We start from the raw sequence: 22,849 nt of genomic DNA on the forward strand, positions 1-22,849 counted from the left end.
ACAGAAAGTCAAACATGTTCACAAAGATGGATGACTGTATCTTAGACTAAACCTTTGAAAACTCAAAGATAGATCTGATTCTCTGACATGTCCTCTCATGCTGCTCCCCCTGCATGGAGACCTCTTCCCCCACTCGTTGCCTAGAGAACTCCTATTCGTCCGCAAAACCACAGCTAATATGCCCTTCTCTTATTAACCAGTCCCTCTCTCCCTCTCTCTCTCTCTCTCTCTCTCTCTGTGTGTGTGTGTTGCAATGTAAGATGGTTTAATGTGTGACTCTGTCAGTTCCATCTGCCTCTCCTGCTGGACAGCAACATCCTTCTGATGTTGTACGGGGTGTACGGAGCTTGCCTGTGGCATCCCTGGCACTTCGCAGAGAGCCTGGCTCGTGGCAGGGCTCAGTATACGTTCAGAAGCAGCTGTCGTTTGCGCCCAGTGGGTCTCCAGGAGACCCAGAGGCTGCAGAAGGGATTCTGCAGGGCCTTCCTGGGCGAGGCCTGAGTGCTGAGAGGCTCTGCACACCTGCTCCTCGATAGAGAGCTGGCTTAAATCGGTGTCGGCTCTGACACGGAGAAGCCAGCTAGCTTCTTTTCTAAGTCAGGGACGGAGAGCTGTCCTCCAATCAGAGAGACTGCCGGCACCAGGAAGCAGGTGGAGAAGGTATTTTGGGGTTTGGAAGAGGCCCCCAGAGCCTGTGATATCACACAGAGTAGGCGGCCACCTACCCTACCTAAATATAAAGCCAGTCTTAGGCTGCCAGGGCTGCCTCCCGGCTGAGCAAACCCCCATCCACAAGGGGAGCGCTGGCTGGCATCCTGCGCAAGCCTCCCAGACCCCCACCCTCTGCTGGAAGCCACTCCCTCCTGCCCCGTCCTGTTTCCGGGTTTGATCCTCACAGAGGCTTGGCTGCTTGGAGAACTGATGGTGTGTTCGTGAGACATAAAAAAGTACATGAAAGAAACCCACCCATGGCCACGCCTCTGACATCCATTTTAAACCCTCCAGGGCTTCTGTTTGATTCTCCCTTTCCAGGGTTTACCGGGTCCTCCCTTTTATTTCACGGCCCCGGGGATGTGCAAGGTCATCCCTTCCGAAGCTCCATCAGCGTCGGGAAAGGAGCAGACACCACAATTCAAGGGCCTGGGCTCCGGATGGGCCCTTCTTTGCCTAACATGGGATGGTGGACCAGCTGCTTCACCTCCGCGTCCCCCCGCTACGGCAGGGCGGTCACTCCCGTGCTGGGGAGAGCCTCGCACGTGGGGGGCGCCCATGTAACTCTGGCAGGAAGAGTGTGCTTCGTGGACATCCAGCGTGATGGTATTCCGGGCCAGTTCGTTTGGAAGCCTGACAAGTCAGAGCTGACTCTGCATCGCAGCACCGTCCAAAAGGGACTTCTGTCTCCAGGGCAGCCCCTCCGTATCCAGGCGTTCAGATGCTCCGGTGAAGGTGAGCCAAGCCTGCCGCCAGGTCGCACAGCCCACACCTCGGTCAGGAGGGAAGGCGGAGGGAAGACCTCTCAGCCCCAGATGGTTCTTCCCGTGGCAGGTTGCGATTCCCTCGGAAATCAGGAGACCACGCGGCCAGAAACACAGCAGCTATGTTAGTCACACCAAATCGGCCTGCAGAGCCGGTACCCCTCGTGGGCTGGGGAGCAAGGAACACCCTGTGTTCCCGACAGGGAACGATGCCCCGGGGCATCCTTCAGGCCTTTCTCCTGAAGTGTGAGCCAGCTGCCACAGATCATCCCGGAGGGTGGGAGGATTCTCAAGGACAAATCTAATCTCATTCTGTTTCCCATAGAGCAAATAACCTGTCACTTCTGCGGAAAGAGAACTCGCGCCCTCCCTTCTTTCCTTCCTTCCACACTGACTGCTCCGGGCTCCGTGTGTGTGTCCCAGGGCATCTGCCCTTACCCCCACCCCTGCTCCCATGTGCCCTATTGCCCCTGTCCCCCTGGACTCCTGCGGCCCCTGCTGTCACCCCTGCCCCGTCCTGCCTGCTGGGCCCCTTCTCCCTCTGCTGTCCAAAGCGGGCAGTGGTACGGGGAGTGTGAGGGCGTGGACAAGAGCAAATGACCCTAAGCTCCTCTCCTCTCCTCTCTGAGCTTCCATTTCTTCCGGGGGGGAGGAAGTAACTGGTGTCGGGGGAGGGCTGAGATGGCGAAACAAGGGGCCAAGCTGGGCCCCCGGGGGAGCTCCGGTGACGGCGATGATGTTTTAGCTGTTGTCAGGAAAATGGTCCACATACATACATCTCCTGGGGGATGAGCCCTGGGACTTTGCAGGGACCCCGGCACATGTCTCATGGGCAGCATCTCAACCTTCCATCCAGGAGGATGACCCAGGGCAGCCGAGGGGGCGGCTCCATCCCAGGCCAGCCCAGCAACCCCCAGCCTCTCGTGATGGGTCCTCCCTCCATCCCAAGGCAGCCAGTGAGTCTTCCCAGGTGGCTTACTCCAGCCACGCTCTGGAATGAGCATCCGTGTCCCGTCTCTGGTAAGTGACCCTGTGGACCCAGCACTAACCCCACATTGACTTCCTGGGGAACGCATCTCGGGCTCCCTCTCCAGTGTGGGATCCGGGACTGACTCCAAGCCAGGTGACCTCTGCTACCCACCCCCGGGTCACGCACAGCCCAGCTTCGTGAACCTCCAGCAGCTCTGTGCTCAGGAGGCCCAGCTCCCGCACATCTACCCCACCGGGACTTGCCGGTAACCAGCAGTGTGGGTTTTCTCCTTTGGTGTTGGGCTTTTTCCCCTCTGGGGTGGAGGAAGTTTCTAGAATACAGCCCATGGGTCCCCTCCTTTCTCATAGGCTAGAACTTAGGGGAAACACCTTTCTGGTTTTTCAGAGACTTACTAGCTTTTCGCAAACCTTCTTCTCATTGGTTCCAGGCTTTTTATGCACAGGCTGGTGATTTGGGCCCTGCTTTTCTCTGTCTGGCTGAGAGCCTCGAAGCTGGCAGGCGGCCACAAGGCCCGGCTCTGTGGTCCCCCAGGCAGGCGAGGCGGGTGACGGATGGTTCACCTGGAGCTTCAGAGAGTCTGAGCGCAGGTGGAACGGTCCAGGTGCCCGCTGACCGCGAAGGGCTCCTGCGCCTCTGAAATGAGAAGTGTCTCTCCTGGGCCTAAGTGTGGGATGCCAGGCAGTCGCTATGACGGAACCTTTGGGGCAGGACGGTGTCCAGGTGACGGCTGCAGCTTTGGGCCACACGGACCGGAGTCTGGACCCCCCCTCTGCCCGCAGCCCTGCGTGTCATAGCAAACGGCCCAGCTTCCTAACCTGAGTGGCGGGGTGACACTTGGGAGCTCGTGAGAATGAGACACGGCCCGTTCGACATCACCGATATTAACGAGTGATGCAATATTAATCACCGGGCCACCCCTGGCCAGCCGAAACCCACCCGAGCCACCTTCCGGAGCACCTCCGGAGCACGGCCATCGCTGCCCCGAGGCCGGTGGCGAGGACGGCTGCGGCCACTGTCTCATCACCTGCGAACCACACCCTTCCTCACCAGGCGGGGTGAGAGCTGAGAGCTGTCTCTGAGGCCCTGAGAACAGCCCGCACGCCAGGCTCAGAGACCCTCAGCTCTGCGGACGACTCATCTCCTGCGTCGCTGCCCCAAAGCACAGGGCGGCCTCAGCGTGGTTGTCACTGGTCCCATTTCACAGATGAACTAACCGAGGCTCAGAGGGGCGGGAAGCCTGTTGACGTCACCTCACCAGCAAGTGCGGGAGCTGGGACTCGACCCCCCAGTTCTCGAGCTTAGCCCCTGCTCCACGGGAGAGTCACCCTGAGTCACGGGCGTTACAGGAACTGGGTGGCTGCCTCTCCTGGGGCCCCCGGGGGAGCCCCAGCTAGGACCCCAGCGGTGCCCACGAAGGGCTCCCACGCCTCTGGCGGGACTGAAATGAGAAGTCCAAGACCCAGGTGTCCCAGGGCTGTGCTCTATCTGGAGGCTGCTGAGGGGGTCCTTCCTGCTTCCTCCAGCTCCTGCAGGCCCCAGGAGTCCCCGCTTGCGGCTGCATCACCCCAGTCTCTGCTCGTCCTCACACGACCGTCTTCTCTGTGGCCCTGTGAGTCTCACCTCTCCTATAAGGACACCAGTTGTTGGGTGTAGGGCCCAAGCTAAATCCAGGGTGATCTCATCTCATATCGAGATCCTTAACTAATTACATCTGCTGCACAGTCAGGTCCCAGTCAGAGCTTCTGGATGGACACACGTTGGGGGGGACACTACTGAGCCCACACAGGCTCATGCCTGGAGCCCCTGCAGTGCTGGGAACTGTCAGAGTCAGGACCAGCCTCCCACCCCCTCGACTGACATCAGGGGACACTGAACACTGGGAGAAGAGGGTGGGAGGCTGGTCCCGGTCCCCGGCAAGCTGGTGGCAGAGCCGGGCCTCGCTGGGTCTGCAGCTGGCGGGCTGAGCACCTGTCCTGGCAGCTCTGTCAGCAGCCAGAAGGAGCTGAGACAACCCCCGGCTGCCGCTTCATCTTCCCGGGGATATAAATAAGCAGATAAATAAACACGCCTCGGGTGAGATCATTGCAAGCTGCAGTGACAGCCCAGACAGGGCTGGGATGTATGTTGGAAAACGGTCTGCTTTCACGGAGAGCAAATCGAGTGGCCATCTGGAGGCGAGGACGCTGCAGGGGCGGGCGTCGCGCGGAGAATCAGAGCGACAGGTGGTGAGGCTGTGGCTGGGTCCTCTCGGGCGGGCAGGTTCGGGATGGCCACCGAGGGCAGGGCCCAACTGAATGGACCGGATCTGCTCCAGGTGCGGACACGGGCGCCTAGATCTTGGGGGGCTCCTCTGGAGAGGCGGGGCGGGGGGCCCGGATGGGCAGAAAGCGAGCTTCCCTTCTCCCCCTTCCTTCTGCTCCTCCCCTTTGCTCCCTGCCTGAACAGACGGGGAGGCCAGGATGGGTGGCAGACCCACGGAGGTGGAGAAGTAGCTCCCAGGGCTGAGTGTCCCCACACCTGGGAGCTCCCAGTGACCCCTCTCCCAACAATGGCTCCCACCTGTGCCCTTGCCCCACCCCCTCCGTCCCCTACAGAGGCTCCAGCCGCCTGCCTGCCAGGTCTTCCTCCCCCTGCCTCCCCCCTCAAGGAGGCTTCTGGCCTGGCAGGCCTATTTGTGTTATTTTGGTGTGTTTCTCCTTTTTTGGAAACAGACTTAGCAGAACGGAAGGAATATTAATGAGGATGGAGATCAGGGGTCGGGACCTGGGAGAAGTTGGCTCGTTTGTTTGCGTTTAGGAGTCCTGGATACGGAGAGCACCCAGTCTGCAAGGGAGTGGACTGCGGGAAGGCAAGGGGTCCAGCAGGCTGTGAGTGCCACGCGCTCCCCTCCTGCTGGGCGCAAGTTCCGGTGAAGAGCTCAGGTATTCCGGAGCGTCTGCTGCCTTCTGGACTGGGTTTCTTGGGGGAACCTTGGAGGCTGGACCCCCGGGGCCTCCCACCAGCTCTATGGGAGCTCCCGGGGCCGGGAGTGTGGGCAAGACCGCTGTTTATATATAGACGCACCAGCCTCCGGCCCAGGGTCCTGGCCAGCATCACCCGTGACCGCCAAACAGGCCAGTGGAGTCCTGGCTCCTGGGCGGCAGCCTCCTGGCCCCGTGCCTCCAGCGGGGACCCAGATGGGCTGCACTGGGATCAGGTCCCCGGGTTCCGGGTCAACCTTGACACAAAGGACATCTTTGCTGGGCTCACGCATCCTGAAATTCCAAAATTAACTTCCCAGGGAGTCAGACGAGGAGGAAGGAAGGGTGGGAGAGAATAAAAAGATGGAGGAATGACAGCTCGTCAACGGCTGTCCCCAAACCACAGACCGTGTGAAAGTATACATGAGCAGATCAATTGTCCTGCCTCCTTTCAGCCTCTCCTTTGCTCCACTCGGGGTTGGCGTCCTGGAAATTTATCAAACCGGGCTTTTAGTCATCTTTCTGACCTGGCTGTTTGAGAATTAACCCCAGGACTTGGGATGTACACAGCCGCTCATTAGCACTGCAGACTTCCTGGAGGAGCCTGGCCTCTGTGCTCTCCCTCCGCACAAGCCGCCACGTGTGATTCCTGTCCTGCGGGGCCGCGTCGGGCAGCAAAGCCCGGGTCATGGGGCTGCGAACCCTGGCGGGAAGACTAAGACAGGAGACGAAGCCCCACGCACACCTGAGGATGGAGTTTATGCCCATGACCTCCGACCTGGGACTGGAGGGGCCACCAACAGGGGCTGGTGGGAGGATGGGCGGCCAGCGCCGGGGAGGACAAAGGTGTCCTTCTGTCCGTGGATCTCACTTCCCAGAGCCCCTGTTGTTCCCTCAGCCTCCAGGTAGGGATGACCAGGGGGCACCAGGCCAGTCAGGGTCGTGGACAGATGCTCCGTGGGCATCTCAGGGCTGGAGTCAACGGGAACGAAGCTCTGTGACGTAGGACAGAGTCGCCCGCTTCCTCGGGGCGAGGTCCTGACCTCCCCCCCACCCCATGCATCTCCCCGGGAAGTTTCTAAAGTGGCCCACACCCACTCCCTCCATCCACACAGAAGAAGCAAAGCTTCTGAGAGATGCACCACCCACGGCCTCAGCGCCTGCAGGCCTGCGTCCTGGCATCCAGCGCCGTGGTCCTTGCTGCCCGAGAGCCGACGGCACCCTGCCAGGGGCAAAGTGCATGGCATTATGGAGTCGCTACGTCAGAGACAAGGGATAAAAATCACTGTTGAGACTTCCTGAGCCCCCCACAGGGAGTACCCCCAGCGTCCTGCGGGCATTCGCCCTCTGTCTCCACTGCGGCCCATGGGGGAGGAGGGGGTGTTATTACCCCCACTCTGCAGATGCAGAAACTGAGCCACAGGGAGGCGCAAGCCTTCCCCCAGGTCATGTGACCATGAGCAGCGGCCCCAGAGCCTGGACCTTGACGCCGTCCACGAAGGTGCCAGTCCCCGTTCGGGACACGCTCCCTGCAATGACACTTCCGCTGCGTCCTGCCCCTGCCTGCGGCCGTGGCCACCACCAGGGCCTCTGCAGAGACTGGTTTTTCTGGCGGGGACGACTGTACCAACGTCAAGGACATGAGCCTTGGAGAGCGCGGCCAGCTGTCACGGCAAGCGTGGGCCTCACAGACAGCAGGCAGGTCCCACCTCATCCTCAGATAGGCCCCTTTTACAGGAAACGAGCCTGTTCTCCCAGCAAGCAAATGGTCCTGTCAACTCAAAACACCCAGGTCGCTGCGCTTGGCCCGCCCGTGTCCGTCAGCTGCGTGATCCTGGGCTGAGTCAGCGCGGGACCGGCCTCCACGTGCGGGTCCTGGTGACCACCTTCTCGTGACGCGCGGGTCACAGCTGCTCCTCTAGCTGCTCCCTAGGGCGAGCGCACACACACGCGCAGACAGCACGCACAGGCGTGGACACGCACGCACACAGCTGCACACGGAGCCCCCCAGATGTACCCACTGAAACATGTGTGCGTGCCCACGTGTGACACACGTGCATATACACACCTATGTGCTCGTGACACGCACACGCACGTGTTGTCCACACACACTCCTTCCTGAAACCTAAGACCCCAGTGGCAGGCTCTGGCCTCAATGAGACAGAAGGCTGCTTCACCCTTGTTTAAATGGAGAGCTCCAGGAGGCTTGCACCCCCAGAGCTGTTTCAAGGTTCAGGAGACATCGGTGGGGCCCCGGGGGGACCTGGAGATAGGCCTGCTGCTGCTGGGTCTGTGCCGGGCAGAGCCGGCCCTTTGTTCCTGGGCCCAACCATCTGGCCGCGGTGAGGGGAGGAGTTGTTTGATCCATCTTTGATCCATCGGTGCCCGGCAGGCCCGGTGGGGTCTTGACGAGGTCGGGCCAGGGGAGCCCTACAGGCCTACAGCCCCGCTGATCAAAGAAGGGGCACCTGTGGGCTGTCAGCCGCTCAGCCAGGCCTGTCTTCCCCGCAGCCACGGCAACACAGGTCCACAGACGCCTTCAGAAACCCACCTTGCTTCCCGCCCTGTGCCCATGGACACAGGGCCACTGAGGTCTCCCTGAGACCTAATTGCTGGGAGGACCGGGAGGGCCTGTCTGCTTTGCTGAGGGAGACAAGCTGGACTCCATGGGGACAGTCCTTGGCCCTGTCTCCGCCCCGCCCCCAACCACAAACACCCCCCGCCTCGCTGAAACCCAGCCTGAGGTTGTCCGGCAGCAACTCACGCCACCAAAGGACGGGCCTGCCCAGCCCCAGAGGCAGATCCACTGGTGGGAGCGAGCTGCCAGCCTTCCAGAGGAAACCAACAGCCCCGCACAGCACCCCAGCTCCTAGCCAGGCGGCCGGGGATTCTCGGGACACAGTTATGAGAAAAGCTACATGAGGCCCAGTTCTCAGGGACGGCACAGAGTCCTTGCAGGCTGGTGTTGGCACGGAAGATTGATTCAAGGAGATCGGAACGCTCCCGGCAGCCCTGCGAGGCCAGAGGACCAGGCGTGGATGCTGCCGTGGGGAACAGGCAGCTGGAGCCACATCCACGCACGCCACGGCCGGTCTGGCAAAAAACCCCACGGCCACGGTCCCCCAAGGCTTCTCGCCGGTCAGGCCAGGAACAGATGTCAGAGCTCCACCAAAGCCACCCCCAGAAACACCGAAGCCACGGTCACCAGCACCCCAGCCAGAAAAAGGACCTCCCCTGCCCACCAAGGCCTCCTTGCCTCCTGCCACGCTGGACTTTTATACATGCCTCTGATTGGCCAAGCCAGGTCACGTGGCCACACCTGAGCTGCAAGGGAGTCTGGAAAGAGCAGTTCTGGGATCTCACCTGGGGAAGGAGGGCTCTTGGCACAGAAGGACCAGCTCATTGAAAGATGTCGGGCAACCACATGCAGCAGGTGTCCCCCTCAGCCCCCACTCAGCCCCTCTACAATGTGCCTTCTCTTCGGAAGGTGCTGAATGCCAGGCCCCAGGGGGGTCACTTCGGTTTCTGTGTGGCCACCACCATCCACAGATTAATATCCTGGCTTCCAGCAGCAGCCGTGTCCTCGCCACCCCCAGTCCTGCCAGGTCAGGCTACCGGTTCCCGCTTTGGGTGGTTATTGCTGTACCGGTCAGTACCGCCAGTCCAGAGCAGCTGAATCTACTCTAGCTAATGTGAGAGAAAGGGGTTCTTAGAGGATGCCGGGTGGTGCCCGTCCTTTCTGGGACGTCTCCCAGTGGCAAACGTCCAGCGCAGCCGGGAGGTGCACCCGCCTGCCCTGCAGGACTCTTCTAGCACCTGCAGCCTCCACCTGCCGCCAGGTGGGACGCGCGGCAGTCTCCCCGTGTGCACTCACAACCTTAAATCACTCCCTTCTGTACCCAGGACTGACACAGGAGCATCTGAAAGGTGGAAACTGGGACACACCTGTACCCCAGCTGCAAGGGAATCTGTATGACTATTATATTTCACACGGAGACGGCAGAGCTCAAAGTGCAGGGACCCATCCAAGTGAGATGAGCCCGTTACTGCTATTAGCCCCTGGGCTCAGTCCTGCCTGGACCCTCCACGGAACCGTGCAGAACTTTCCCTCTAACATGTCCCACGGAGGGACAGCAGAGCTGAGCATCTCTCAGCCCACCCCCATCTCTCCCGCCTGGAGGGGTGCCCAGCTTTAAACCCTAGGCTCTCTGCGCTGCCCAGTTACGGGTCAGGCTGGCTCCTGGGGCGCCAGAGGCAGAGAGAGCAGAAGTGTGGGCAGGAAGTCGAGGTGGGAAGCAGGGAGCACGTGACTCACGGTGGCCAAGGGCTCCAGCAGCACCCGCTGCTCTTCCCTGGACCCCGTGCCTCCATCTGGAAGCCCACACGCCCCTATGACTGTTGACTGCAGACTTCTGTCCTCCCTGTCGCCCGTCAGTCCTGCCCTATCTGCCCAGGGCACCAGGTCCCTTCTCTTCTTCACCCACACGCTCCCCCAGGTGACCTCATCCAGGCCCTCTGCGTTAAGTACACAGGCCTCTCCAGCCCTGACGTCCCCCTCCATCCAGCCTCATAATGCCCAGCCCCCGCAGGTGGAAGATTCGGCCTGGTGAATAATAGGCACCCCAAGTTCCATGGAGTGAACAGGACCCCTAACAGCCTCCCCATCACTTGCTCTTTCTGCTTTTCCCCACCTCAGTAAACGGCCCCTCCGTCCACCCAGCTGAGAATCGGGGCCAGCCTCCGTCCCTCCTTTGCTCACAGCACCCCAATCCCAGCCATCAGGAGTCCCGCCACCTCCAAAACGCAGCCCGGACCCACGCGCTCCTCCCCATGCCGCCCCTCCCACCCCGGCCCCAGCCACCTTCATGGACCGGCCACGCCGAGCTTCCCTCTTGTGACTCGCAGGCCCCAGCTGGGCGCCCGACACAATCAGAGGCTCCGCTCTCGCTATCCTCTGTGCCCGGGAGGCTCCCCCTGTCCACCCTGATCTGTGTCTCCCTGACACGCCCATCGCTGTTCAGACAACACCCCCTTGGGGAGCCCTTCCCAGCCTCCACGTGCACGTTCAGTCTCCAAACCCCAAGCTCTGTAACAGACGAGGGGAGAGCGGGAGATTTGGGTGAGAAAGACCTGCGACTGGATCTCGCTCTTCCCCTTACAGGTGCCCAGGTCTCAGTTTTGCCATCTGTAAAATGGTCAGAGAAGGGCCCCATGTCCCAGGTTATGGTGACAACTCCCAGGACCTCGCTGCTCACAGGCTGAGCCCAGACCCGCCTTTCCCTGGCCTCTGTTTCTCCGGGTCAGGAGAGTAGGAACGGGCGGAGGAGGCCACCTGGCCAGCCTCACCCCTTCCTCTCTCCGGGCCTGTTTCTTCCCCTGTAGAGACAGGCTCTGGCACCTGCCTCACCTTCCCCAAGAGACTGGGGAGAGCTTCCAAGGGGAGCGTGGCGCGACGCGCTTCAGCCCAAAATAAAGCAACTCTCCAGGAGTTGCTGGAGAGCACCGGCTTACATCATGAGATGGGGTCACGTGACCCATAAGGAAGGAGAGAATGAAGTTAGAAAATCTGTGTTTCCAAGCTTCTAGCTTGTCTATTCCTATGATAAAAAATAATAAGCCCTTATCTACAGGTGTCTTTACAAAGCATCAACCTCCCTCAGGTGCACTGCCCAGTGTCTTTCACAGAAAGCCCTGCGAGTGAGTCACGGCACCATTTCACAGTTGAGGAAACTGAGGCTCAGAGAGGCGCATGCATGGTCCTATCCAATCAGCTGAGATGAGAAACAGTGGCAGAGATGTGGAGACACTGGGTCACTCGGTCATCGCTGGTGGGAGGGGGGAAATGGTGCAGCTGCTCTGAAAAACGGTTTGGCGGTCTCTTTCAAAACTAAACATGTGACTACAAGGTGGTCCAGAGATCGCGTCCCTGGGCATTTATCTCAGAGAAACGAAAATGCATGTTCACACAAAAAGCCTGTAGACACGCGTCGACAGCATCTTTACCTGTAATCACCAAACACTGGCAGTTCTTCCAGACCGTGGGACCTACTCAGCAGGTCCAAAGGATCCAACTATGGACCCATAAACAATTCGGATGAATTTCCAGAGAACGTGTTGAGCGAGAAAAGCCAGTCCCGGGAGGCTGGCCATTTCAGGCAGTGCTCCGGGTAGCACAGTTGCAGAGATGGAGAACAGGCTGGTGGCTGCTGGGGGTAGGGGTAGGGGACGGGGGCGTCAGGGAGGCTCTGTGGGCACAGAAGGACTTGGGGGGGGGACCCCAGAGGCTACGGAAAGTTCTGTGTCCCCGTCCGGTGAGATGGTGGCTGGCGGACGTTACCCTTGGGAAAACCCGGTGGAGGGGACAGGTCTCTCTGTGTTATTCTTACACACATGAATCGCAGTGATCCCAAGATGAAGAGCTGAATCAGAAGAAGAAAAGAAAGAATTCGCAGACAAGCAGTCAGGCGAGGGACCAAGGCATCCTGCCCCCACCCCGTGGAATCTCTCGGAGTGGGTGTGTGACTGTGGATGTGTCTGTGTGTGTCTGTGCCTCTGCACGTCTCTCTGTGGGGTGCACCCTCGACCCCCCAGAAGGGCACGGAGAGCAGAATCGTTCATGTGACCCGCAGGTCATCCGGGAACCTTCCAGTCGAAAACCAGCCCCCCTTCTTGAAAACACCAGAGAAAACCCCTTGTTCGATCAGTCATCCATGAAGCTGCAAAGCGTCAGGAGTGTGCTTCCCGGATTGAATTACCCCTCGCGGTGGATCTAATTTCCCTGGGCTGCTCCACCCATGGGCCTTATCTGGGGTTAAGCCCCGGAGCAGGGGCCTCTCACCCGCTCAGTCCACTCGGCATGGGGCTGACTCAGAAGGAGAATCGGGGGTGCCCAAGACAAAGAAGATGTCAAAGGCCCTTGGAAGGAGCCCACAGAGCCACATGCTGCCCCTGGGGACTTGCTGCCTGTGTTCCAGCAAGTTCTAAGCCTCCAGAGCAGCTGATGGCAGAGGGATGCTGTGTAGAAGCAGCAAAGAGTCTCTCTCCAGGCTGCTCCGGCACTGCTGCCCATGAGAGAGGCTGGTCCCTCCTCGGGGCACCCTGAGCCCCCACTGAAGCTTCTGGAGCACCCCCTCCCACCAAGGAACAGCCATGCAGGTCATGGGCAAAAGTTTCCTCCCTCAGGGGCACCCAGAGAGGGAACCACTCTCCTTCACGGAGACCCCGAGGGATGGGGCAGCCTGGGACAGAGAGCCACGCAGCCTGCACACAGCCTCGGGGGGACAGCAAGCTGGACACATGTCAGTACATCCTCATGGTCCAAGAAGGGGGGGACCAAGGGCACAAGTGGCCGGAGGAGGGGAAAAGCCCTACCCCCATCCCCCAGGCAGGAAAGAATGACACAGGAGTCCCACTGCAGGATGGGCAGGACAGGTGTGCCGTCACACGCATCCTTCCAACAGGGGAGAACGTAGATGCAGCTCTCCACCACTGAGTGATGAGGCCCCGAGCCAAGGAGCACTTGGGGACACCGGGAGCTGGAGAGGACGGGACAGGTCCTCCCCTGCCCGGCCCAGCAATGCCTCCATCTTCCGCCCTCGAGAACTGGGGAGCACACGTCTGTGCTTTCATGCCACCAACTCGGGTACAGTTTGTTACAGCAGCCCCTCCCCAACTGGCTGGCTGTGGGTCAGGAATGGACACTTGCTTTCCTTGCTGTAGAGCCAGGAGGGGCCGCCAAGCACCGTGAGGTGCCCGAGAGGAACCAGCTCCGTGATTGCTGTCATCCTGGGATGCCCAGCCCCAGTCAGCAGCCGCAGCCCATTGCTCACACCGTCCGCACTCGGGCCAGCCTCCCCAGCTTGGACCCGCGCGTCCCTGCAGCCCCTCTTCCCTCCCCTCCCCTGGCCCCATGTGGACCTTGCACTCCCCCTGGAGACCACCTCTCGTGCTCATGACCTGCCCGGCCATTACCACCTCCAGCAGAGCTGCCTGCAACCCAGGGGGGCATGTCTGACCGTTTTCTGCTGGGTCCTCAGCCCCACTGGGCACAGAACTGATGCACAGACGTGGGAGCTGGCCAGTGGCAGGCTGCTAAGCTGCTCACTGCTGACCACCAGGTGTGAGAAGAGTGGTACATGTGTCTCAGTCGGCGTTCTCCAGAGAAACAGGACCAATGACGTGTGTATACCTGTATACAGAAAGAGAGTTACTATGAGGAATCGCTCACGTGGTTATCGAAGCTGAGAAGTCCCAAGATGGGAGCCAGCAAGCTGAGCTGGTAGTGCCACTCCGGTGGAAGGCTAGCGGGGACCAGGAAGGGCTGAGGTTTCAGTGGGAGCCCAAAGACAGGAAAAGACGGCTGTCACAAATCAGGTGGTCGGGCAGGAGGAAACTCCCCCTTTGTCAAGGAAGGGTCGTCCTTCTGGTTCTATTCAGGCTGTCGACTGACTGGACGAGACCCACCCACATTGGGGAGGGCCACCTGCTTTATTCAGTCCGCAGACTCAAGTGTTTACCTCATGAAGAGCCACCCAGACACACCAGGATAGTGTTTAACCAGATACCTGGGGCCCCGTGACGTTGACATAAAATCTGTCACACCAGGTGAGGACCAGCGTGTTTGTTACTAACCGGCAGAGACACTGACAAAAGGTGATTAAACATCATTAAATCCCCCATGCCTGCCTCTGCCCTTGGTGCTCAGGGACGTTCTCGTCTGATTACACGCTGCTGTGACCAACCGTCCCATCAAGTCCCCTGTGAACCTGGGAGGATGGGGTTCTGAGAGCAGGTGTCCCCTTTCTGGCTTTCAAACACTCACAAACCGGCTAACCTGTTAAATGACTAGGTCTCACCCATCCATTACAGACCGGATATGACGTGAGGCCTGAAGCCTCAGCCTGAGTCACGCTGGGGCTGCCGGGAGCTTTCTCTGGAGCTCCAGGTCGCCAGCAGGGAAGAGGCACCCGGTTCCGCTGGACGACACTTGCCAAACATCGGAGGGCTTCTCCTGTCACCCCTCCCGTCCCAGAGTCCAAGTGGCTGCGGTGAGCAGCCCATGAGGGTGTGAAGTAGATGCGGGACAGGAGCTGCAGCTGCTCTCCCGAAACACACGCGCGCGCGCACACACACACACACACACACACGTGTGCGCAGACACGCCCATGTGCACAAGCGCGCACACCTCCCAATCCCATGATCCACGGGAGGGACCGGCCTGGGAAGATAGCAGTTCCTGGGGTGCCGTGGAGCAGGGGTTGTTTCCTGGTGACACTAGACATTCTGCACAAGCTGGGGAAGAGCCCCCACTTCAGGACTTCACGGCCGTCCAGCCAGAGCAGGGGTCCGGCCATGCGCAGTAGCAGGAACCAGCTACACCCCATACATTCCCATCACCACGTGGGGAAGCTCAGGTCTCCCCTCCTTCCAGAATGCCTTCCTTCTCCCTTAGTGCATCTTGCAGTCTCATCCGCCATCCAGGCCGCCTCCTCCTGGAAGCCTCTCCTGATTGGAACCCTCCCTTCCTCCCCAGAGCTCGCTCTGCCCTCCACCCAGGCCTGGTGCACTGCCCACCTTGAATCACGGTGCGCAGCGTCCGGCTCGGCCTCCCGTCTTCTTCAGAGCAGATGGAGCCCAGCGTCCTTCTCGGCCGCCCCCACCCGTGGCACAGCTCCTTGCACACAGTCAGGACTTAATAAATACTCGATGCCTGAACAACCCCAGGATGAATCCACCCCTCAGGCTGTTCACCATGCAATCCACGAGGCTTCCGCTTACCAAGAATAGAATAGTCTGAGGGTGAAGATTTCAGTGGCTCCTTGTAAAACCGGACTCCACCCAGCCAGGGCAGGCATGTCTGGGAGAGACTTCCCTGGCAAAGGTGACCTTGACCTCGGAAGCTGCAGAATCTGCAATGCCTTAGGGCGGCCTCCGCTCCTTGCGCCTGCCCGTCACGGCCCTGCTCCCCTGCCCAGGTCGCCGCAGGAGCCTCAGGGACCCGCTTTGTGGACACAGCAGCCGAGGTCCCACAAGTCGCACCCGTACTCCCGGCCTCGCAGTGGAGGGTGACCTGAGATCCAGATCCCGGCTTGGCCTGGAGCCTTTTCCGCTGCACCCCGCCAGGCTCTGCCATCCACGAACGCAGGCCCTGACATTTCACTCCACGTTTTAGCTCTCCAGCACTGGCCCCATGCCTGGTCTGTGGTGATCTCCCCAACTCTGCAAAATGGCATTGATAACAGAGAGGTCAGCTGTTCAGAGCCGCACAGATAGGAGACAAAAGAGCCGCCCAAGGGGTCCAAGCCTGGGGCCCTTTCAGCTCACCCCAAACTGCTGACATCCCCCAAAGGCTCCCATCAGAGGTGCTTATCTGTGGCACCAGCACGTGAGTGACTCAGGCCCCCTCTGCAGGCAGGGGCTCCGTCTCCATGGCCTCAGCACTGACCGGGTCCCTCCTCCCTCCGCCGGCCCTCACGGTCCAGATGCTGCCTCCCAGCTCAGTGCCCCGTGTCCACGGCATGCCTGTGATGGTTAATTAGACACAGTTGGCGAGGTGCCCACTGAACACCAGCAATGATAACCGTGCAAGGAGACGCGGCATAACCAGGGCTGCACTCTAATTCAAGAAATACGGATCTGACTTTGGGGGATAGCACGCCAATTCCGAGTGGGTTTTAAGTGCCATGACGGTTCTTCCATATGTGGCCCGACCGCAGCACACGTCCTCCAGTTACCCCTCTGGAATTTTCTGAGCCGGGGTCAGAGCTGAGGGGTCAGACAGGGGCATTTGCACCCTGAGTCACGAGCGGGTGAGGCCGCATCCCCGGAACGGTGCCCTGAGGTCAACCTTCCCCGGAGAAGACGTCTCTGAGCTGGAGTCCCCCTCCCGCTGGGGGAGCTGAAGGGGACCCTCTTCTTATTTCAGATCCCTGGGGGATCCCATTAGCACACACTGAGGTCCAGGATCCCCGGATGACTTAATAGGGACATTACGATCCAAGGGCCTTACTGGCTCCCTCATCCTCTCCTCTTCGTTTGAGGAGCCCAACTGCTGCGCCCCAGAAATAAATATTGCACCGGGTTCCATTTTCCAGCTGGCGGCCACGGGCACAGCCCGCTTGGTGCCCTGATGGCAGCGCAGCCTCAATCTGGGCTCGGCAGCCAGGAAGGACTGGGTCTTTCTCACACGAAGCAGTGTTTGTTTTTACTTATTGAATTAACTACAGACATCCTTGCTCAACACCACTGCGCTCTGGGGGGAAGTGCAAGCACTCGGAGCCTGCGTTTCTCTGGGTGAGCATCTTGTCTGGCTTGTGGCCTGGGCTTCCCCAAAGCTGGAGGGTCGGGGCTGCCCACTTAGTGCAGGGGCTCTGACACCTGCCGCCTGGAGGCTCTGGCCATGAGGGCAGTCCCGCTGAGTTCCGATGGACCAGCGGGGTTGGGGGGGATTTCTCAGGTGCCCCAAAGGAGCCAGGCTCTCTTTGTCCCAGTGGAAGCAGGCCCAGGATGGACCGCACAACCAGAGGCACAAGGAACCCCGAGGAACCTCCAGCCTGGACGGAGGGCAGAGGCTCTCGCTCCGAACCCTTCCACCCTGCGTGGGTGTGCTGGGGATTCGTCTCCTTCCACTATTTCGAATCAGCTTGGTTAGGACATGTGTGTTAAGACCGTCTCCACCGCAGCGTCCAGCCCTGAGCCACCTCGACCTGGGGCTGCAGTGCCCAGATGTGGACTCGTCCCCCTCCCCCAGTGGGCTGATTGCACCCAGCTTTCCTCCCCTTGACCTCAGAATTTTCCTGGGTATGGGGGATATCGTCCAACAGGGGTCCTGGCCGGTGGGTCGCTGGCGGCCCTGCAGGGGAAAGAAAAGTCCCTGCTTCATCCAGAGGCGGTCGGCTCTGTGCCCGTGAGACTGGAGGCACGGATCTGGGCAGCAAGACAGGCTTTCTGGGCACAGGCAGACAGCCTGCAGGAGGAGGCCAGGACACAGTGTGGTGTCCAGGAGGACTCACCGTGGGCTCACAGGGGACCCTCCAGGAAATGACTGGAGGGGGCCTGACAAGAGGACTCAGGATCCCATAGGAGAAGGTGGGTGACTGGGCTGGAGAAATCCTGGGGACAGCTGTCCATGTGGCCCCTTGGTCACCAGCCCGTAAAAGGGCAACCTCACCAGGGGAGCAGAGGACCCAAGTAGAAAGCAGTGGAGGACCTGAGGGAAGACAAAGGGACCTCAGGGACCCCGCTCTTCAAGATGGGTCAGAGGGCAAGACTAGCTGAGCTGCCCCAAGGACAGGTGGGACCAGGGCAAAACCTGGCCTCTGGGGACAGGAAAACAGCACCAGCACCCGGACGAGGGAGGGGGCAACCCTGCCCCCCCATCCTGAGCCCCGAGGGCCTCGCCGGCTCTCAGATCACCCGCAGACTCGAAGGACCCCCGGCAAAGAGCTGGACCCTCGGGAGTCTGCGTGTCCCCATCCAATTAAAGACAGACCCCGATAGAGCCCAGGGCCTGTGGCATGAGGCTGCGTGGGGTGAAGGTCTAGACCAGTGGGTTCCAACAGGGCTCACTCCAGCCTGAGAGGACACTTGGCAACGTCTGGAGCAGTTTGGGTCCTACGGCCAGGGGAGGGTGCTCCCAACCCCTAGCGGGCGGGTGGCAGGGTGCGGAGACAGGGCTGCTCCAGACACCCTGCAAAGCACAGGGCAACCCTCACGACAGAGTTATCCGACCCCATACATCAAGCATGCAGGGGCTGAGAAGCCCTGCTCTAGACTGAGGGGAGGGAATGGTCTTATGATACCCAGGGGGCCCCCACCAAGGCTTGGGCACACACAAGCGGGCAGCCCCTGTGCCAGGGTCTAGACGGTCTCTGCGTCTCCGCTGGAATTCCCATCCTGCGTGTGTCTCCTTTGTGGAAGCTAAAGTCCACTGAGAATGGAAGAGACAACTGGTCGACCCAGGCTGACAGTCTGACAGGCGCCCCCTTGGTGTCCCCGTGGGACTGAGCCCTAGGACACGTCCTGGAGATGCATGGATGTCTTCTGTTATCTTAGTTAACCACCGCCCCATCTCCACCACAAGACACCACAGGCAGAGCTCCTATACACGTGTGCACACAAGCACACGTACACACAACACACACATGCACAGATGCACACACCACACACAGGCCCACGTGCACACACACAGTGCACGTATGCTCACACGTACACACACACAAAGAGCTTCTCTGAAAGGGTTACTCCCGCTTCCTGCCCCCCTGCCCCACCCGGCGCCTCCAGCCTACAGGAGAGAAACAAGCTCAGATTAAGATGTCTTGATGGAATTTGACGTGGCCTCTCCCCGTGCGTATCTGCATCTGGCCCTGAGCTTCTCAGACATTTTAGTATTCCGTGCACTCTGTTCCCTCCTCGCCCCGATCCTACAACTTTGAATTGCCTCCTTTTCATCCCTAATATTACTGCTCACATCTTTGCTGAGCTCCCGTGGCAGCCGCGGTCCTTCCGAGGCTAAGATTCTACAGGAATGAATGCAAAGGACAGAAGCGGTATCTACGGGCCAGACGCGAGGTGGCTGAGGGGCCCTGGTGCCTTCATCATGGTGGGGAAGCCACACACTGCCCACTCCGAGAAAAACCTCCCACGCTGATTTCGCTTGATCTCAGGTAGCGATTTCATTCAAAGCCTCTTTTCTTATCATATTTGCTCTTTGGGCTTTTTTCCCCACGGTGATCACTCCATAATCACAAATCATAGGACCTGCCGGGATCCACAGGGCCCGTCCCTCCACGACGAAGCAGCCTTAGGCAGAGGTTCTCCAGAGCAAGGGCGGCCCCAGCACGCAGAGGTGGCGGGTCCTGTCCTGACCACTCCCCGAGAGCTGGCGGTGCCTCCCGAGTCTGACCTCAATTTCTCCTTTCTGCTGAGAAACACAGTGCTGGGCAGGCCTTGTTTGTCTGCTCATGGAGGCGTCAGCCCCAGAATCTCAGGAGGATGAGGGAGAGCAGGATCACCCCTGGGGACGCAGAGTCTCTCTTCCAAGAGACCAAGCCCGGGGCTCTCAGCTCCCCAGGAAGCGTCACCCAGTCCGGGCAGTATACAGCCCTGCTGCCGCAGCCCATGCACCACCCACCCTTCCTGGGCCATTGACACACAGTCTTCACTCCAGGCTTGCGTGTTCCTCCCAGCTCTGAGCTCAGAAAAAAAAAAAAAATCTCCCACATATGAATTATGTATTGAAAACCCAGGCAGAGCAATCACGGGCAATAAATAATTCCGAGCTACAGACACATTAGTTAGCTGTACAATTCACTTACAGGCCAAACCAACCATCTTACTAATAACAGGCAAAAGCAAGAGCATTGCTAACGTGGAGCTGGGCCCAGGGCCGGTGGCTCACTGGCCGGATGGCTCCTCTGCGTGGTCCCTTGGGGGTCTGCGGGTCAGGACCCCTGACTCATGACAAAGGGGCGGGCGGCGACTCTGAAGTGTCCAGACTCAAAAGGGAGGACGGGGCTTCCCTGGTGGCGCAGTGGTTGAGAGTCTGCCTGCCGATGCAGGGGACACGGGTTCGTGCCCCGGTCTGGGAAGATCCCACGTGCCGCGGAGCGGCTGGGCCCGTGAGCCATGGCCGCTGAGCCTGCACGTCCGGAGCCTGTGCTCCGCAACGGGAGCGACCACAGCAGGGAGAGGCCCGCATCCCGCAAAAAAAAAAAAAAAAAAAGGAGGAAGATTACAGAAACTCTGCTCTGTTGAACAGCAGGGGCATCTGGTTTTAGAAACTGCGCTAACATCACATTGTCTGACGAGCTCTCTTTTATGGGCTGCAAAGGATTCCATGCAGCTCTAGAACTCTCTTAATGAGCAGATAAGAATTCTATTGAAGTTAGCACTTAAGCGATTTGTGGTTCCACTGGACATTCTTTTTTTTTTTTTTGTCATTTTTCTAAACTCTTTTTTTTAATTGAAGTATAGTTGGTTTACAATGTTGTGATAATTTCTGCTGTACAGCAAAGTGATTCAGTTACACATATATTTACATTCTTTTTCATGTTCTTTTCCATCATGGTTTATCACAGGTTATTGAATATAGTTCCCTGTGCTCTGCAGTAGGACCTTGTTGTTTATCCATTTGATATATAATAGTTTGTATCTGCTAATCCCAAACTCCCAATCCATCCTTCTCCCACTCCCACCCCTTGGCAACCACAAGTCTGTTCTCTGTGTCTGTGAGTCTGTTTCTGTTTCGTAGATAAATTCATTTGGGTCATAGTTTAGATTCCACATAGAAGTGATAGCATATAACAATTGCAGTTGGACATTCTTAAGTGCTTCTCAGGACATTCTGCTTTCTAAACTATCCTTGCTATTATCCCAGTAAACTTGTCACACTGACTGCAAAGTCTTAAAAAATTATTTGCTAAGCAAAGGTCCACCTTGACCCGGAACTCACTTACATAATCCCTGGTCAGCAGGCATGTCCTTTCTGGTGATGGGCGTTGGTGCCGGACATGAACAGTACTGGTCTCTTGCTCTGGTTCAAGACTTCTTGGGCAGCAGGGGTGGAGAGTCCCTCACCGTCAGCAGTACCATTTCCTGGGTGCGAGCTGTAGTCCTAGTTTCTACTGCGTTCCTCATGCCGGCCCTGTGCTCCTTCACACGCGTTATCTCATTGGATCTCGGTGATGTTACCAAGTAACCATTGTCACTACCCCCACTGTACCCACGAAACAAGTGAGCTTAGAGTCCCAGGGCTGGTGAGAGGAAGCAGACCCTGGTCTGCCCGACCCTCAACCTCAACTGATCCGGATCCCATTCCCCTGTAGTGGGTCAGCAGGGTGGGCATTGACCCCCCAGCTTACAGAAATGGAAACCCAGCTGCAGGGAGATGACGTCATTTGTCCTAAGGCATGTGCCTAGTGAATGGCAGGGTCAGGCCCTGGTCCCTGAGCTGGGGAGCTGTCTACAGACCCACCAAGCGTCCACTCCTGTCTTATCTTGTGGAAGACAGGCTCGGATGGAGCATGTCTCAGAGCCAAGCTCGCTCCTGCAGAAAATTCCATCTCCTGCGCCCCAGGCCAGGCCCAGGGCCCCATCTGGAACACCCCGCCCTTGCCTCACCTGCCCTGGCCTCAGTGGGAACAAGCACAAAGGGCCCTGGACAGTCAGTGGCCTCGACAGCCACGGTGCAGACTCCTGCTGTCTCTCTCCTTCCAATTTGGAGATGCATTTGGCCAAGACAGACCTCGTTCTTCCCAGCCCTGAAGGTGCAGGCCATCATGCACTTGCCTGCAAAGGAGCCCAACCTGGTGCCCTCCACCCCCTTGGAGGTGCCGGGGGACACTGCCCGGGTCGGAAGACTCGTAAAACAGGTATATCTTCTCCTTAAGTGAAATTCACTCTGGGTCTATCCAAGCTCCTCTCGGCACTTTAATGCTTTAAAAGATTCCGCTTTCTCTCTGGGTCAATTTTCTTCCAACAAAATATTAAGATTAAGCTTTGAAAGCCTGCACCGTGGTCTGAGTGCCAGACCAGGCCCTCTGAGCCTGGTGGGTGTAAATATTTAAACAGATGCTATTACAGGGAGCAGAGCTCTCTCAGGAAGCGTGGAACCGCGGTGGGCCGTGGGTGCCGAGAAGGACATCTGCAGCCTTGCCCGACAGGAGCACCTGGCAGGGAGCTGTCTGACCCTCGGGTCACTCCTGACAACAGCCCTGGGATCCAGCGATGAGGCTGATGGCAATGCCAGCCCCGCCGGCCACCCTCCCGGGCACCGGGAGCAGCTCCTGCTTCAGTCTTCTCGGGCCGAGGAGGTGACACTGTGATGGGCCCGATTTTGCAGGGAAGGGGGAAACTGAGGCACACAAAGACTGAGCGAGCTGCCTACGTGCGATCCAGCACCAGCCAGGACAGCACGATTTGCCTTTGCTTCTGCATTTTGGGCAACCCCAGAAGGAACACAGACCCATCGGTTCAAACTCCTCATTTGGCAGAAGGGAAACTGCAGTCCAGAGTCATCCGGGGGCGGGACAGTGGGGAAACTCAAGTCAGACCTTGTCTCTCAAGCCTTCATTCATCCGTTCGTGCAATCGCCCATTTCATAGACGTGCGTGGCTCAGTGGACGCCCCAATCAGTGAGTGAGTGAATGAAATTGTGCCGAGCTCAGTACTGGACACTGGGGCCCTAAGGTGGGGGCACCATGGGTCCTCATCCAAAGCGTGGAGTGGGAAACACAGGCAAGCCAGGGGCAGGTGCTGGGTTGACGGGGCTGCTGTCCAACGGAAGCTGTGTTGGGTCCATCTCTGAGTCCAAACAGCCTGGGGGAAGGATCGGGTGGATGGAGGCCAGCGGGTCAACCAGCAAGTGAGGGATCCACACCTGCACAGCTGAAAGAATCTGGTCCGTATAAGCACAAGCAGAAGCA

The 22,849-nt window shown here is 59.0% G+C and overlaps 1 long non-coding RNA gene across 1 annotated transcript; it reads left to right on the forward strand.

The window, feature by feature from the left end:
• Nucleotides 1-924: 924 nt before the first annotated feature.
• LOC132597391 (uncharacterized) lies at nt 925-6,344 on the forward strand. The gene is made up of 3 exons (XR_009564162.1): nt 925-1,446; nt 2,332-2,495; nt 2,894-6,344. It is a non-coding gene; the product is annotated as an uncharacterized lncRNA (long non-coding RNA).
• The last annotated feature ends 16,505 nt before the right edge of the window (nt 6,345-22,849 follow it).

This window comes from Globicephala melas, chromosome 6 (genome assembly GCF_963455315.2).
Source record: "Globicephala melas chromosome 6, mGloMel1.2, whole genome shotgun sequence".
NCBI classification, from domain to species: Eukaryota; Metazoa; Chordata; class Mammalia; order Artiodactyla; family Delphinidae; genus Globicephala; species Globicephala melas.